General features: G+C 37.5%; 1 pseudogene across 1 annotated transcript; it reads left to right on the forward strand.

Moving 5' to 3' along the window:
- The first annotated feature begins 1170 nt into the window (after positions 1-1170).
- On the forward strand, positions 1171-9055 carry LOC147855095 (uncharacterized; annotated as a pseudogene). Its single transcript, XR_015530786.1, has 22 exons — positions 1171-1672; positions 1768-1949; positions 2072-2281; positions 2779-3033; positions 4283-4407; positions 4508-4552; positions 4715-4796; positions 4898-4966; positions 5084-5254; positions 5344-5409; positions 5498-5566; positions 5658-5798; positions 5881-5957; positions 6057-6389; positions 6518-6666; positions 6758-6843; positions 7333-7377; positions 7461-7565; positions 7678-7937; positions 8083-8147; positions 8282-8333; positions 8604-9055. The product of XR_015530786.1 is annotated as an uncharacterized LOC147855095 (transcript).
- The last annotated feature ends 4856 nt before the right edge of the window (positions 9056-13911 follow it).

The following is a 13911-nucleotide window of genomic DNA, read 5'->3' on the forward strand; positions in this document are numbered from 1 at the left end:
AATAAATAAATAAATAAATAAACAAACAAAAAACAAACAAATAAATAAATAAATAAACAAACAAACAAATAAGTAAATAAATAAATAAATAAATAAATGAATAAATAATTAAATGAATAAATAAATAAATAAATAAATAAATAAATAAATAAATAAATAAATAAATAAATAGTGCAATTGATAAAATACAAATAAATAGTGCAATTGATAAAATACGAATAAATAGTGCAATTGATAAAATACGAATAAATAGTGCAATTGATAAAATACGAATAAATAGTGCAATTGATAAAATACAAATAAATAAATTAAATATTTAAAAAAATAAAATAAAATAGTGCAATTGGTAAAAAAAAATAAAAAATACAATTGGTAAAAAACAAACAAAAAACAAACAAAAAATAAAAATAAAATAAAATAAAAAAAACAAAAAGAAAAATAAAAATAGAAAATAAAAATAAAAATAAAAAAGCTATTTTTGAGTTTTCTCCTTCAAAAGGAAGACACTTCTGCCTACACCCCCCACCATGCCCATCACCATAGCCATATGAGCTTCTCAAGCTCTCCAGCACATAAAGAAGCATTCATCTTCTCCTTCCTTCCTTCCTTCCTTCCTTCTCTTTTACCAGATAAGGTGTGCGATTCCCTCCACTGCACTATCTCTCATAGACCCAAAACCAAGAGATTCCATCCCACCGCGAATTTAGGCCAGCCGTCACACACCCTTTGCGGTCGATTTCCCATACTGTACCAGCAGCAAAATAAGAAGAGCATGCCTTTTAATTCCTCAAAAGTAATTCCTCCCCCCTCCTTTTTTATTTTACTTTTGATTCAATGGGTTTATCTGGTTTCCCCTCATGGTTTTGTTGATCATCAAGTTGTCTTGGTAAGATTGTTTTTTACAGCTTAATTCTGCTCTTTTAAGTCAACGTTTCTAGATGTTAACAAATGGATTAGTGATGTACAAGAATCTTGCTTTGAAACAGAATAAAAGAATCTACTGTTTCTGTATAAGATCCATGACATGATTTTATGGCAGCGTGTTTTTGTGATCCAAAATCTAGGATCCTGATCATCTTTTCTCTCTTGAATGTATTGAAAAAGATTTTTTGAGCTGTAAAATGCGTTTTGGGATCCGTTGAATTCTTGCATAAGCTGCTAATTTTCTGAAACAGTGATGGTAAGAAGCAGCTTCAAAATGATTCTGATCTCTTAAATTGTCATAAAATCGTTTTAGTCTTTGGAACAGGGGCAAGAAAGTGCAATTTCGGAATGGTTTTTTGATCTCTTGGATTGGTGTGAAAAGCTTTTGGTTTTCTGAGAGGGGGAGAATGCTTTTTTGCACCTCCTGATTTGTCAAAAAAACATTTACTTTGATTGCTTGGATCGGCAGAAAAAGAATTTAGTTATTGGAAAGGGAGGTAATGCAGTATTGCATCTCTTGAATTCTCGAAAACCATTCTACTTCTTGAAGGAGAGGATGTACAAAGCACTCTGAATATTACATCACTCTGAATATCGCTTGAATTGTCAAAACAGCAATTGGTTTTTGAAACAAAGGTGATAACAAAGCAGCTGTGAGCCACTTTTTGAGCTCTTGAATTTCCTTTTTTGAACCAGGGGACCATAGGCAGCTGCAAAAGCTGCATCGTCGGATCATCGCAAATGATAGGTCCTTCTCTTCTCGTTCGTTTTCTAGGAAAATGGGTGATGGAAACTAAGTACTTGGAATCTGACAATTGTTGATTCTTGTTGTTCCAATTGCAGGATTTTGCGGGCCATCATAACTCATGGCTTTTGTCCATGTAAATGGTGATCCTTGATGTTAAGATTGTACGATTTTCCATTGGGATCAAAACCGAAAAGGGAGCTCTTGCTTTAATTAGGAAATGGAGATTGATGTAGAGATGATAAGTGGAAACATAAAGACCTAGTTTATCACCATCAAGGTATATATTGTTACATGTACATAATTGCCCGAGTCTTGGTGGTTGCAATATCTTCATCTCTATGATTCTTATTATTTATACAACGACCAGAACTCAATCAAAATAACATTTACCTGTTGTAGAATCTTTAACTGATCTCGAGAGGAATTACATTTGAAGAGATGGAGCAAAAGGTGAATAAAAAGAAGTACCCTCTCTCAGCTTCCTCATATACATTACTAGAAGAGGTGGGCCAGGGTGCAAGTGCACTCGTGTATCGGGCTAAATGCATCACATTAAATCAAATTGTGGCAATCAAAGTACTGGACATGGAGAGATGCAACAGTAGTTTGGTAAGTATTAGTGATATTTGTAGGAATTTTTCATGTATCATTATTGTATCCCCATGTGTGTCTGTATTCTGTAATGCTCATGGAAACTATCAAATTTATTCAAAGATGAAATCTTGCATATTTGATGAGATGTGCATTCTCTTGTTCAAAAAGTGTTTACGTCGTGTTCTCTTTGTGTCTATAAGTATTCTAATCCAAACAGTCATGTAAGAAGGCAACCATCTTCGTGCTTTCATATGTGAATCCAACAAAGCAACACTTTTGTTTGAACTTTGAAGCAATATTCTTACTCCAAGCAAGAAGATGCTGTACAGTTTTCTTTCCTCTTCAAAGCAACTATCTTTGAACTCGGACATGGCTAATGAGGAAAGATTAAACTGTGATTCAAAGATATGCACATGCATTTCAAATTTTGCACAAAAATAAAATAAATTCTTTATTACTCTGGAATGGCCTTCATATATGCTGAATAGGAAATATGATTGCATTCTATGCAGGATGACGTTCGTCGGGAAGCTCAGACCATGAGTCTCATTAGCCATCCAAACGTGCTGAGTGCATTCTGCTCATTTGTTGTGGATCATAGCTTGTGGGTGGTCATGCCCTATATGGCTGGAGGTTCATGTCTCCATATCATGAAATCATCTTATCCAGACGGTTTTGAAGAGCCGATTATTGCTACAGTATTGAAGGAATGCTTAAAAGCATTGGAGTATCTACACGCCCATGGTCACATTCATCGTGATGTCAAGGTTTATCTTATTTACCAGCTCTCTCCTTCTATGTGAGGATTTGTAAACCTATGATGTGCTTTGTTAGTAATACCATTTGTACGATATCTTTTCCATTCGGACATGCATCCTAATGATAAATGTACATCCCATTGAATGAAAACTCAAAAAATACCAAAACGAAATTATTATTGAATTAACCTGTGGCTTTATTTAAATGTAGTTGATTGAAAATTTTGATTGCAGATGTGGCACTTGTCTTTGATTTTCAATGTAGCGGTTAAATTAAAAAGTTAAGATGGGCAAGTGGACAAGTCAATCAAAGTGTCTCCTGGGTTCACTGAGACATTCTACTTTGGTCTCCCTAGATTTGAACGTTGGCTCGTGCCGCTGTCTTGTGACTCATGCAGATGATGATGTCTTAATGACCATAGGTGGCTAACATGACCCATGGGACCAGCAGATCGATATGCCAATCATGCTCCCCTTGCGAATGTTTATTGATTTACTCTCAGAGCATCAATGTAGGTATCAAATAAAGTAGATGTGAAAGTGAGCAACCTTGCTTCACTCCGAATTGTGCAGCTGAGAAATCTTGATGTTCCCCAAGCGTCCGATGCCTACATGCATTGGTCTGATGTAAAGCAGAAATGCTCCATAGTGTATCCTTAGCCACACCCGTGGCTTGTAATTTCTCCCCATACGTGTAGCATGGGCACTGTACCAAAAAGCTTTAGAAAAAAATCCACAAATCAATAATGTTTTTTTCTTCTTGTGAGCCCTATGCTCCTCAAAATGGTAGCCCTATTGTAGTCTTGTCTGAAATGACCATAACTCATTGTGATATAAGCAATGCTACTTAAAAATATTTCTGCTCAGCTACTTGACACATCAATGAAGCTGAAGAAAAATCCATATTGTATCATTAGCTGATCCATGAGAAGGTCCATCTAATACTTCCATTAGATGCTGCCAAGTGGCAATTTAAACCATTATGAGTTCTTTTTGTAGAAATAAGATGTAGAATCATTAAGATATTTTCATCGGCGCGAATACAAGGTCCATCTAACCAAACCACAGTAGCAACAATTTGGAATCGAGAAACTCTGTGGTCTGTTATGGTTTGGATTGTATATAATGCACATCTATCCTTTTCTCGATGGAGGCATTTGATGTATTCATGTGATAAAAACCTACAAAAGGAATGTAATCTTGCATAGTCTTGAGTTAGAGACTCATGTGCTTAAAAGTTATTGTTTATTTTCTGCAGGCTGGAAATATCTTGATCGATGCCCATGGTAATGTCAAGCTGGGTGATTTTGGTGTGTCTGCATGTATGTTTGACACTGGGGATCGACAACGTGCAAGAAACACTTTTGTTGGAACTCCTTGCTGGTGCTTAAATGACTTTATTCTTTGAGTATTATTTTTCTTCATTTAATCATTTTACAAGCAGAGGATTCAAGGATGATTTAACTCTTCTTAACTTTATTAGGATGGCACCTGAAGTATTGGAGCAGGTTCATGGCTATGATTTTAAGTGAGTGTTCATTTTAAAATGGGATTAATGTCTCAATCTCACTAAGCAAGGCCTTCATTTGATTAATTCTCAAAAACAGTCGTAAGTAAATTTATGTTCGAGGAATATATTTGCCTATTTGCTTACCCAAGTAAATTTCATGTCCTCATGTTTGGGTTTCAGGGCTGATATATGGTCCTTTGGGATTACAGCACTCGAGCTTGCGCATGGTCATGCACCCTTCTCCAAGTACCCACCTATGAAGGTTATGTTGGAACTTTGTTTTTATAAGAGCTTGCATCAGTATGTAGTTCTATCTCCATTCCCAAATTGTTTTTTAGTTTTCTTGAATTCTTTGGAGTACAGGTCCTGTTGATGACACTGCAGAATGCTCCACCTGGACTTGATTATGAAAGAGATAAAAGATTTTCAAAGGTAGAGTCGATGTGGTTCTTCTGGTGGTTTTTTAGGCAAAAGCTTTGTCAAATCTCATTTTAAATTAGTGCAAATTGTACGAAGTTGTAACTGTTTCATGATTTTATGCATTTCTAGTCTTTCAAAGAGATGATTGCAATGTGCCTGGTTAAGAATCCAACCAGGCGGCCAACTGCAGAAAAGCTTCTAAAACACTCCTTCTTCAAGCATACTAAATCACCCGAATACCTTGTTCGGACGGTCCTTGATGGGTTGGCTCCACTCGGTCAAAGGTTTCAAGATTTGAAGGTAAATCTTTATGACTGAAATCTTATGCATTAAAAAAATTTGATAAATCCATGCATATTGAAATTTAGTTTAGTTTTCTTATCTTTTAGGTGAAAGATGCTGAGAGGCTTGCTCAAAAGCAGATGCCATTCGGTGAAAAAGAAGAAAGATCACAGGTACTGTTTGAATTATTGCTCATTGATAACTTTTTATTATCTTTCATTGGCTTGAATCTTGAAACATATAATCCATACCTTACAATAGACTGAGTACAAACGAGGAGTGAGCAGTTGGAACTTCGACATTGAAGATCTAAAAGCACAGGCTGCTGCAGTAAGATATTAAAAATATCTTGATCTTTTATGTATAGATGTTCTCCTACTTATTGATAATATTGCATTTGGTTTTCTCCAAATGAAAACAGATGCAGGATGATGATGGTTGCTTTGCCACGGGAAAAGAAGATGCCGAGCAAATGGAAGCGTCCACTACCATGTCAGATACTGTAGATGATGGTCATGGCCCCATAACACTACACTCTTTAAGTTCTGAGAATGTACCTGATGTAAGTCTAGGTTGGAGCCACATAGAAATTTTTATGGTTTTTGTTTTTAGGACCACTAACCGAAAATTTTGACTTCTCACAGGCAGATGGTCCTTTTACAAGGGTCCGTTCGGGGCCATTGCCTCTTGGCCTGCAATCGGGTTCAGAAGAATTGATTGAGTAATCTATACTACCTTAATCTGATTATTGTCCATTGCATGAAATATGAAACAATTTTACTTATGCTTAAGTAGATATTCCAAACTGTTTAATGTACAGGTCATGCGCTGTTCGAGATGATGATGATTTGGTAAATGAAGGTTTACTTTCGACTGATAACTTGAGCATCCAGCAGCTAGCTGGAGATCCAAAGATTTCAGAAGCAGCTTCACCTCTAAGAGAGAATAAGGGAGAATCTAAGAAAGTTGATAAGTCTCTTTCATATTCTGGGGATATGAAGAGAGAGGATAAACCATTTCAAAATATGGAAGAGAGAGACTTGAGATCGGAAAAGGTGGTACAAGAAGGGCGGCGTGCATCGAGTGGACCGCTAGTACCAGAACATGTCATTGCAATGCACCGTGGTCGTGAAGAAGAAAAAGATAGTGGCAGGTAAAATAAAAAACCTCCTTTTCAATACAAATATGGAAAAAGATAGCTGCTAGTAAAATGCGGAAAGCATGGAAAAGAAATGAGAACTGGGTAATTTTCTTTCACTTCTGTTCTCTTTGCTGTCTTAGGCTATCATTTCGCAGCAGTGGTGATGATGATACTCCACGTGCTCGTTTTCACCGCGAACGGGCCTATAGCGGCCCTCTAACAATGCATGGAACATCATTTGATCAACGTTTTATGAATGGATTCTCTTCTACATCAAAGCAAATTGCAGGCATGTTACTTCAATAAATCCTCATGCTCGTTCCTATATTTAATGCTATATGTAATGAATTATGTCTCACTTGATTTGGTTGGAAGAATAGGCTCGAGGGATGTTCCAGATAAAGGGTTATATGTACAGAAAAAGGGTCGATTTTCAGTGACTTCAGCAGATGTCGAATTGATGGAGGTTTGATTAAAATCACAAACCATTTAGAGCTTGCATGATGCCCATGGTTCTGATTTAGGATAGGAAAAAGAGGGAATTGGAAATGGAAGGTAAAAGTTTCCAAATTTGTGGCAATTCTGATCTATTGTTTTTAAAGATTCATATACATTATAACAGTATTTCTCCTTAGTAAGCTACGTTGCATATAAACTACATTAAGATTTAAGTGCTTTTATGTTTGGACTTTGAATACAAGATCGAATTGATATAAAACTTGATAATGAAATCGAAGAAAATAATTGATAAAATAGATAAATATCTACATGGCATATGGTATCTACTAATAGACACAAAAAAAGATAGCTATAAAATATCATTATCACGATCTTCACCTTGGACAAATATGAAAAATTAAAGGAAAGAAATCAAAATCAAAACTTATGTTGACAACAAATGAATGATATCATCCATTGCACCTGCTGTAATTAAAGATCCATTCTTTTGTAACAGGATCATCCAGCGACAATGCCCACACGAAGGAGTGCAAGCATGCAGGTACCTAAATGACAATAATAAAAAATAAGCAATAACATGTGCGTGTATGTAAATTGATTTGATCATTACAAGCACTTCCACAGGTACTACAATCGTCTCCTGCATCGCCAAACCCAACAAATCCAATTCAGAATACTGCACTGTTCACATGTTTGCAAAATCTTCTAAACCATACCTCCTCTCAACAGGTAAGAATGACTGTTTACTACTCTTTTGAGTTTTTTTAAAGCTTTTTCTAGTGTTAAAATTTCATGCTTTCTTGAAACTTTCCTTCTTCACTTTCTCACTCTCTCCTTTTAGGAACTTCTCTTGAGCATGATAAATAACATCAGCAGAGGAGAACCTTTGCAAGGCAAGGAAGAAAAAAAAAAGAAAAAAGAGATACAGTAACAAAACCATGTTTTATTATAAAACAAATATTTCTTGAAGCCCTCTGCATATGCTTAATTAGTATTTGTTTTCATGTTGTTTTTTACTTTGCAACAGGTCATGGTGTTCCTGACAGCTCTGCCTTGAAACAAAACTACTCAGGTTCAGGAGCTCGCTCTTCGGATTCTTTGGTATGCGAAAACCCATGAAAAAAGAAGAAAAGATAAAATTCAACCTTGAGATCTACATTGTTTTTTCCCCTTTTTTCCAACATATTTGAAATGCAAGATATGATATATAAAACACTTAAAAAGGAGAATTCTGGATTTTATATAGGAAGTAGAGATATCATCAGATAGAGAACATGAACTCTTACAACAAGTCTCAGAGCTACAAAACAGGTCAAGCAAAAAACCCGCTCACCCAAACTTTTTTGTTTTTCTTCTATATTTGCCCAAAGGAAAAGAAATCTTTTTTTTTTTTTAATCTTATGCTGTGATGAATATATCTTTGTTTTTCGCGGATTTTTTGGCAGGCTTGTGAGCTTGGTGGATGAATTGCAGACCCAAAAGCTCAAAAATATTTCTGTATTGCTCCATCACTCCTTTTTAAATATTTCGTTCAAATTTTTATTGTTTTATATCTTAAACATTTCTTGTTGCATGGAAAAACAAAATCTCAGAACTCTGAAATCTCCGAAAAGAATGACTATTCATTAAAATTGCCAAATATATTGGCTAATTTTCCTAAAAACAGAGGAAGATTATTAACTGAAATTTCCGAAAAAGATTTCAATACTAAAACTGAAAAGATAGAAATATTATATTGTAATTTGGTTTCCATTGTATCCGACGCAGCTTGAACGACAACTGAATGCTCTATATAATAAAAAGGAGGAAGAAAGGATACGAAGAGAAGATGAGGCCAACGAAGACTAGCGCAGTGTTTGTTTTGTGCACCATTTGTATATATATAATATCAATTAATTTTCTTTCTTTACTGTAACACTTTCCTGGAGACGTCCCGGCCACATTTTTTTGTTTTCCATCATATTGGAAGCGTGAAGAGCCGCACGTAACATGTCAATTTCTACTAAGAGTTTTTGTATAATCTTTACACATGATGAAAAAAATTTGTATGCAAGAAAATATTTTCTTTAGAATCTAGAGGGTAAGAAAAAGAAAGATTACTCTTTGAGTTGTAACATAAAATGCTCCTTATTTGTCTTTCTTATGGAAGGAGCAGTCAAAATGCCCAACAAAGTGCATATTACGTTCAATAAGAGCAACCAGTATTTTTTGCTTCAGTTTATCAATGAAATTGGGCTTGTGTGCACATGCTTTCGATGCATGCAATTATATATTTTCTATATTCCGAGACATTAACTTGATTGTGATAAATTATTTAACAGTCTTAATTGACACTTGTTAAGTGGAGAGGTAAATAATAAGCAAAATGAGTTTTACTCTATGAAGAGATAATGATCATTATTAGTTCCTACATAACAGGTGCCAAGTTAGGAAGTAATCTGATTGCTCACTTAGCATCCTATACTTGTAGACAATTACAATAGAGTTCCATTAAGCTAAGGTTGGACTCAATCTTGGTGCAGGCAATTCTAAAGGGATATATTGTTCAAATAACATCTTGATTCATTCAAAGCATCAACTTAAACAAAGAATTTGATGTAGAGAGCACTTTCTCCTTTCTAGAAAGGAATCAACTTACAATTTGTAAAGAAAGGATTGCACGGGATTTGTTGCATTTTTCAAGCTGCAAGAGGTACTAATAAAACCCAACAACAAAATTTCTAACTTACATACTTATTTTGTATAGACTTTGGATCCTCATGTATTATAAACAATCTTTAAGAGAGTATAACATTATATATAACCATATTTCTTTGCAAAACACATGTCATGTCACAAATGTGGAACAAGGAGAAGAAGCCACAATCATGGAACCATACATACGAAGTTACTAACTTCCGTCATAGGAGGTAGGGCAAGATGGAGATGAGGACTCGTAAAAGCATTGATGTTACGATGATTCTAAGAACATGTCATACTTTTAGACGTTTTAGTTTGATATTATTCAACCTATCTACTTGTTTTGATAAAATAGCTTTATTGGTTTTATGACACATTTTCCATAATATAAGGAGAGAAAGTCATAGCATTGTTAAACATAAGAGTAATAATAGCTTAAAAGTTCCTAACAAATTCATATTCATGCATTGCTACCTAGTCGACCTACAATCTTAATGTTGTAACTCAATAGTTTCATCACTACATCATCAACATCCTTAATAAGGTTTTGAATGTCTAACGAATTTCCTAGCTATGTCTTAGGAAATGTTCAAGCATGTCTATAAGCTTTGATCAAATCTTGATTTGTACATTGTTGGACTTTGTCTTGTTGTTCATTTGTTATTGCACTTCAAATCTAAAAAAATCCCCTTTATGGAATACTCTCTTTGGCCAATTTGATTTATTCAAAATTCCTCCTTTTGAACCTATTCGAAAGGAGGAATTTTGAAATTTATGATGTGCCATCATTTCCAAAATGAATTCATCATATTTCTAACAAATTTCCTCTAAGATGGGCATCAAATATTGCAACTACATGTTTGTATGTAATTGAGGATATCATGTGGGGTCGTAATCTAAAAAACTGGGCCTTTCTTATTACATTTACTTTTTCTGATTGTATTGGCAAAATGCTTCTATGTGCATGATTAATGTCAAGAAAATTTTAACGTTGGAAGGTGCACAAACTATCTCCTCCCCTTCGATATGTGCAATATCCATGATCCAATCAACCCATTGCTTCGTAAATTAACTGGATTGTATAGTTTATCTAAGATGCTAACCTTATGTATTTGGTTGAATTGTGAATTGAGAGAATATGTATGGTCATTCAACTTGTACAGAAAGTAACATAGACTTTTAAAGCAACTCTTTACTAACATATCATGGATGTTGACATGTTTGTATTTGCATGCTAGGGGTTCAAAAGTCTTATTGTTTTGTATTTCTTCTTGGAAGGTCGCCACTTGTTGAAGCACTTTGAGGTTTCCTTTTTCAAACTAAAAGTGGAATATCTTAAGCCTTATGAAATATTATTTGGTACATTTTGCCAAGTGTATAGAAACGTCCTTGACCAAATTAAAAATCCATAGATGTCCAGATAAATATTTGCAATCAGTGAGTATGTAGATTCTTGAAACTGCAAAAAGGTTTGAGCACACGGAACTAAACAACCGAAATAGTATTTAATCAACCGATACATTAAAAGTCAATATCCATCAATGTGCTTTATTCATGGTTCATCATTTTGTCCACATAGTCAAGCTAAAACCCAAGGCATACAACATCAAATGTTATTCTAAATAAAACACAATGTGACATAAATGCAAGAAGCTTTAAACTTAATGAACATCACTTTGCTTAATATATACTAGTGAAGTATCTCAAGGAAAACATTTCCATGAAGTATAAACAAGTTATATGTTGAATGCGATGAGCTCACATAGGCTTGGTGTAGAAGTGATAGGTGGACAAATATCCAATATTACCTTAGGAATCTTGTGACTATTTGAAGGATTTGTGCTGGAGGGGGCTGCAAATATCAAGACTCAAATGTTGCATTAGGTCGGATTAAATATTGTACATGGGATTCTAGGTGCTAAAGTAATCGACTCTTAGGTCACATGGTGCTAAAGTAATCAACTTTTATCAATAAATATCATCTATGTGTTGTGGACCAACAAAATACTCCCACCATTAGAGTTGTTATAGTTGCAACCAAAATTAGATTGAACAACAATGTTTGTAACCAAATCAAAATTTCTAACAACAATATGACAAGTGATAAGTCACAATGTTTCAATCTTTCTCAACATGGAATGATCAACAATCATGTTGGAAAATTATTTGAATAGCTTTCAAAACATATATTGTTATCAAATTTACATTGCTAAAAATAAGATGTTATCAAATTTACTTAGCACAATGTGTATCTAGAGTCTTGATATAATTTTGGAAATTACGTCCTGCTCTCTCTCTCTCTCTCTCTCTCTCTCTCTCTCTCTCTCTGTGTTGTTCTCTGTTTTATGCTTCCGCAAACACTCACGTTTACATGGTATCAGAGCGCGAGGGTTGAGAACCTCTGCTGCAGACATTTAACTCTTGAGAAGAAAACCCGAACAGGTCGAAAACAGACACAGTAGAAGACATGGATAGAGGCATGGCTACGTCGCTCCCGGTGGAGAAGCTCGACAGGAGCAACTACGCATCCTGGTCTTACAAGATGCACCAATACCTGCTTGGACACGGGTACTGGAGTTATGTCGAAGGAGCGAATGATGCGGCACCCGACTCGGCACACAAGGACTTCCCGGTATGGGAACAGGCGGCAAGCAGGGTGATGTACTGCTTCGCGTCCAGTGTCGGCGATCAACTGCTCAGCCACATCCGTGACGCCAAGACACCGAAGGATGCTTGGGGGAACCTGAAAAAGGTTTTCGCCGCAAGAACCACTGCCCGGAAGCTGCAACTCAGAAAGGAGTTGAGCAATGTTCGACCGAAGAACATGTCCGTGGCAGACTACACGGGCCGGATAAAGGAGATCTTCGACTCCCTCGCCTCTATCAAATGTTACCGTAGAGGAAGACGAGATGGTGCAGGTATGTCTCGGAGGCCTGGCATCCAAGTTCGGAGCGTTCCGGACTGCGGTGTGTACAAGGGAGAATACCCCCTCATTCTTCGACTTACAGTCGATGCTCCTTGTAGAGGAGAACCACGCCGGTGCATCTACCAGTGCATCCCCGGACAGCCGAATGTTGTACACGGGAACGGATCGGTTTCGTGGGCGTGGTGAAAGAGGAGGGTCGGCACGCAATGGAGGCGGCCGACAAGAGCAGGAACGGAGGCACTATGAGTGTGTCGACAGCAGTTCCGGGACTTCCACAAGCAGGGGGAGTCAAGGCGGTGCCGGAGGCCGGCAAGACAAATCCGCTACGGAATGCTGGTACTGTGGCAAAAAAGGCCACAGGGAAAGCGAGTGCTGGAGAAAGCGTGCCGATTCGGACAAATCCGGATCCGGCAAGACCGGTAAGGATGGCCGGCAAAACTCGCACTACGCAAACGGATCAGGAGGATCCGGAACCGGAAAGGCCGATAAGGGGCCAGCCTTGGTGATGAATCACAAGGCAAACTCAATGAAGAAGACCACTTCCAAAACGGAGGAAGTGTGGTATGTTGATTCCGGCGCGTCAAACCACATGACGAGCCACAAAGAGTGGTTCTCCTTTCTGGAGAAACCGGATCGACCAGGAGTAGTCGAAACCGGAGACGACACTCCTCACCCAATCGTGCACGTCGGAGAAGTCCCTCTAAGCCACGTCAGACAGAAAGGGAAGCTGATGAACGTATTACACGTCCCGACAATCACGAAGAACCTGGTGTCCGTCGGTCAGATTGTCGACCAGGGGATGCAGGTGCGGTTTACGCACCTCGGGTGCTTCATTGAGGATGAGGGCGAAGTCATTGCGCAAGGGCGCAGAGACGGGAGGATGTTTATCCTCAACACCAATGACTTTGGCACCGCTCTGTTCGCGGAACGACAGAAGGTCGAGTCGGACATCGACCTGTGGCACAAGCGGATACGCCACATCAACTACCAGAGGCTTCAAGACCTGCAAACGAAACAAGTCGTTTTCGGTTTGCCGAAGTTCAGCGGCCGGAGAGCCGAAATTTGTGAAGCCTGCCAACTTGGGAAGCAACACTAGCTTCCATTCCCCACCGAACGGAACCGGAGCCGTAACAAGCTCGATCTCATCCATTCGGATGTGTGGGGACCGGCACAAAGTGTAAGCCTTGGCGGGAGCCGATACTTCGTCTCCTTCTTCGACGACTATACTCGACATACTTGGATCTACCTCATTGAGCGGAAGAGCGAAGTCTTCGACTGTTTCCGGAGCCTCCAGAAGATGGTGGAACGGGAATCGGAGAGGAAGATCAAATGCCTTCGGTCGGACGGTAGAAAGGAATATTTTTCCGGCCAATTCACTAGTTATCTGCAGCAGAAGGGAATTCGGCGAGAGTTCAGCTGCAGATACACACCGGAGCAAAACGGTGTGGCCGAAAGGAAGAACCGGACACT

Source organism: Azolla caroliniana, unplaced genomic scaffold, assembly GCF_043228905.1.
Source record: "Azolla caroliniana isolate FFs.n. ecotype wild unplaced genomic scaffold, voAzoCaro1.0.p SCAF_14, whole genome shotgun sequence".
Taxonomy (NCBI): Eukaryota; Viridiplantae; Streptophyta; class Polypodiopsida; order Salviniales; family Salviniaceae; genus Azolla; species Azolla caroliniana.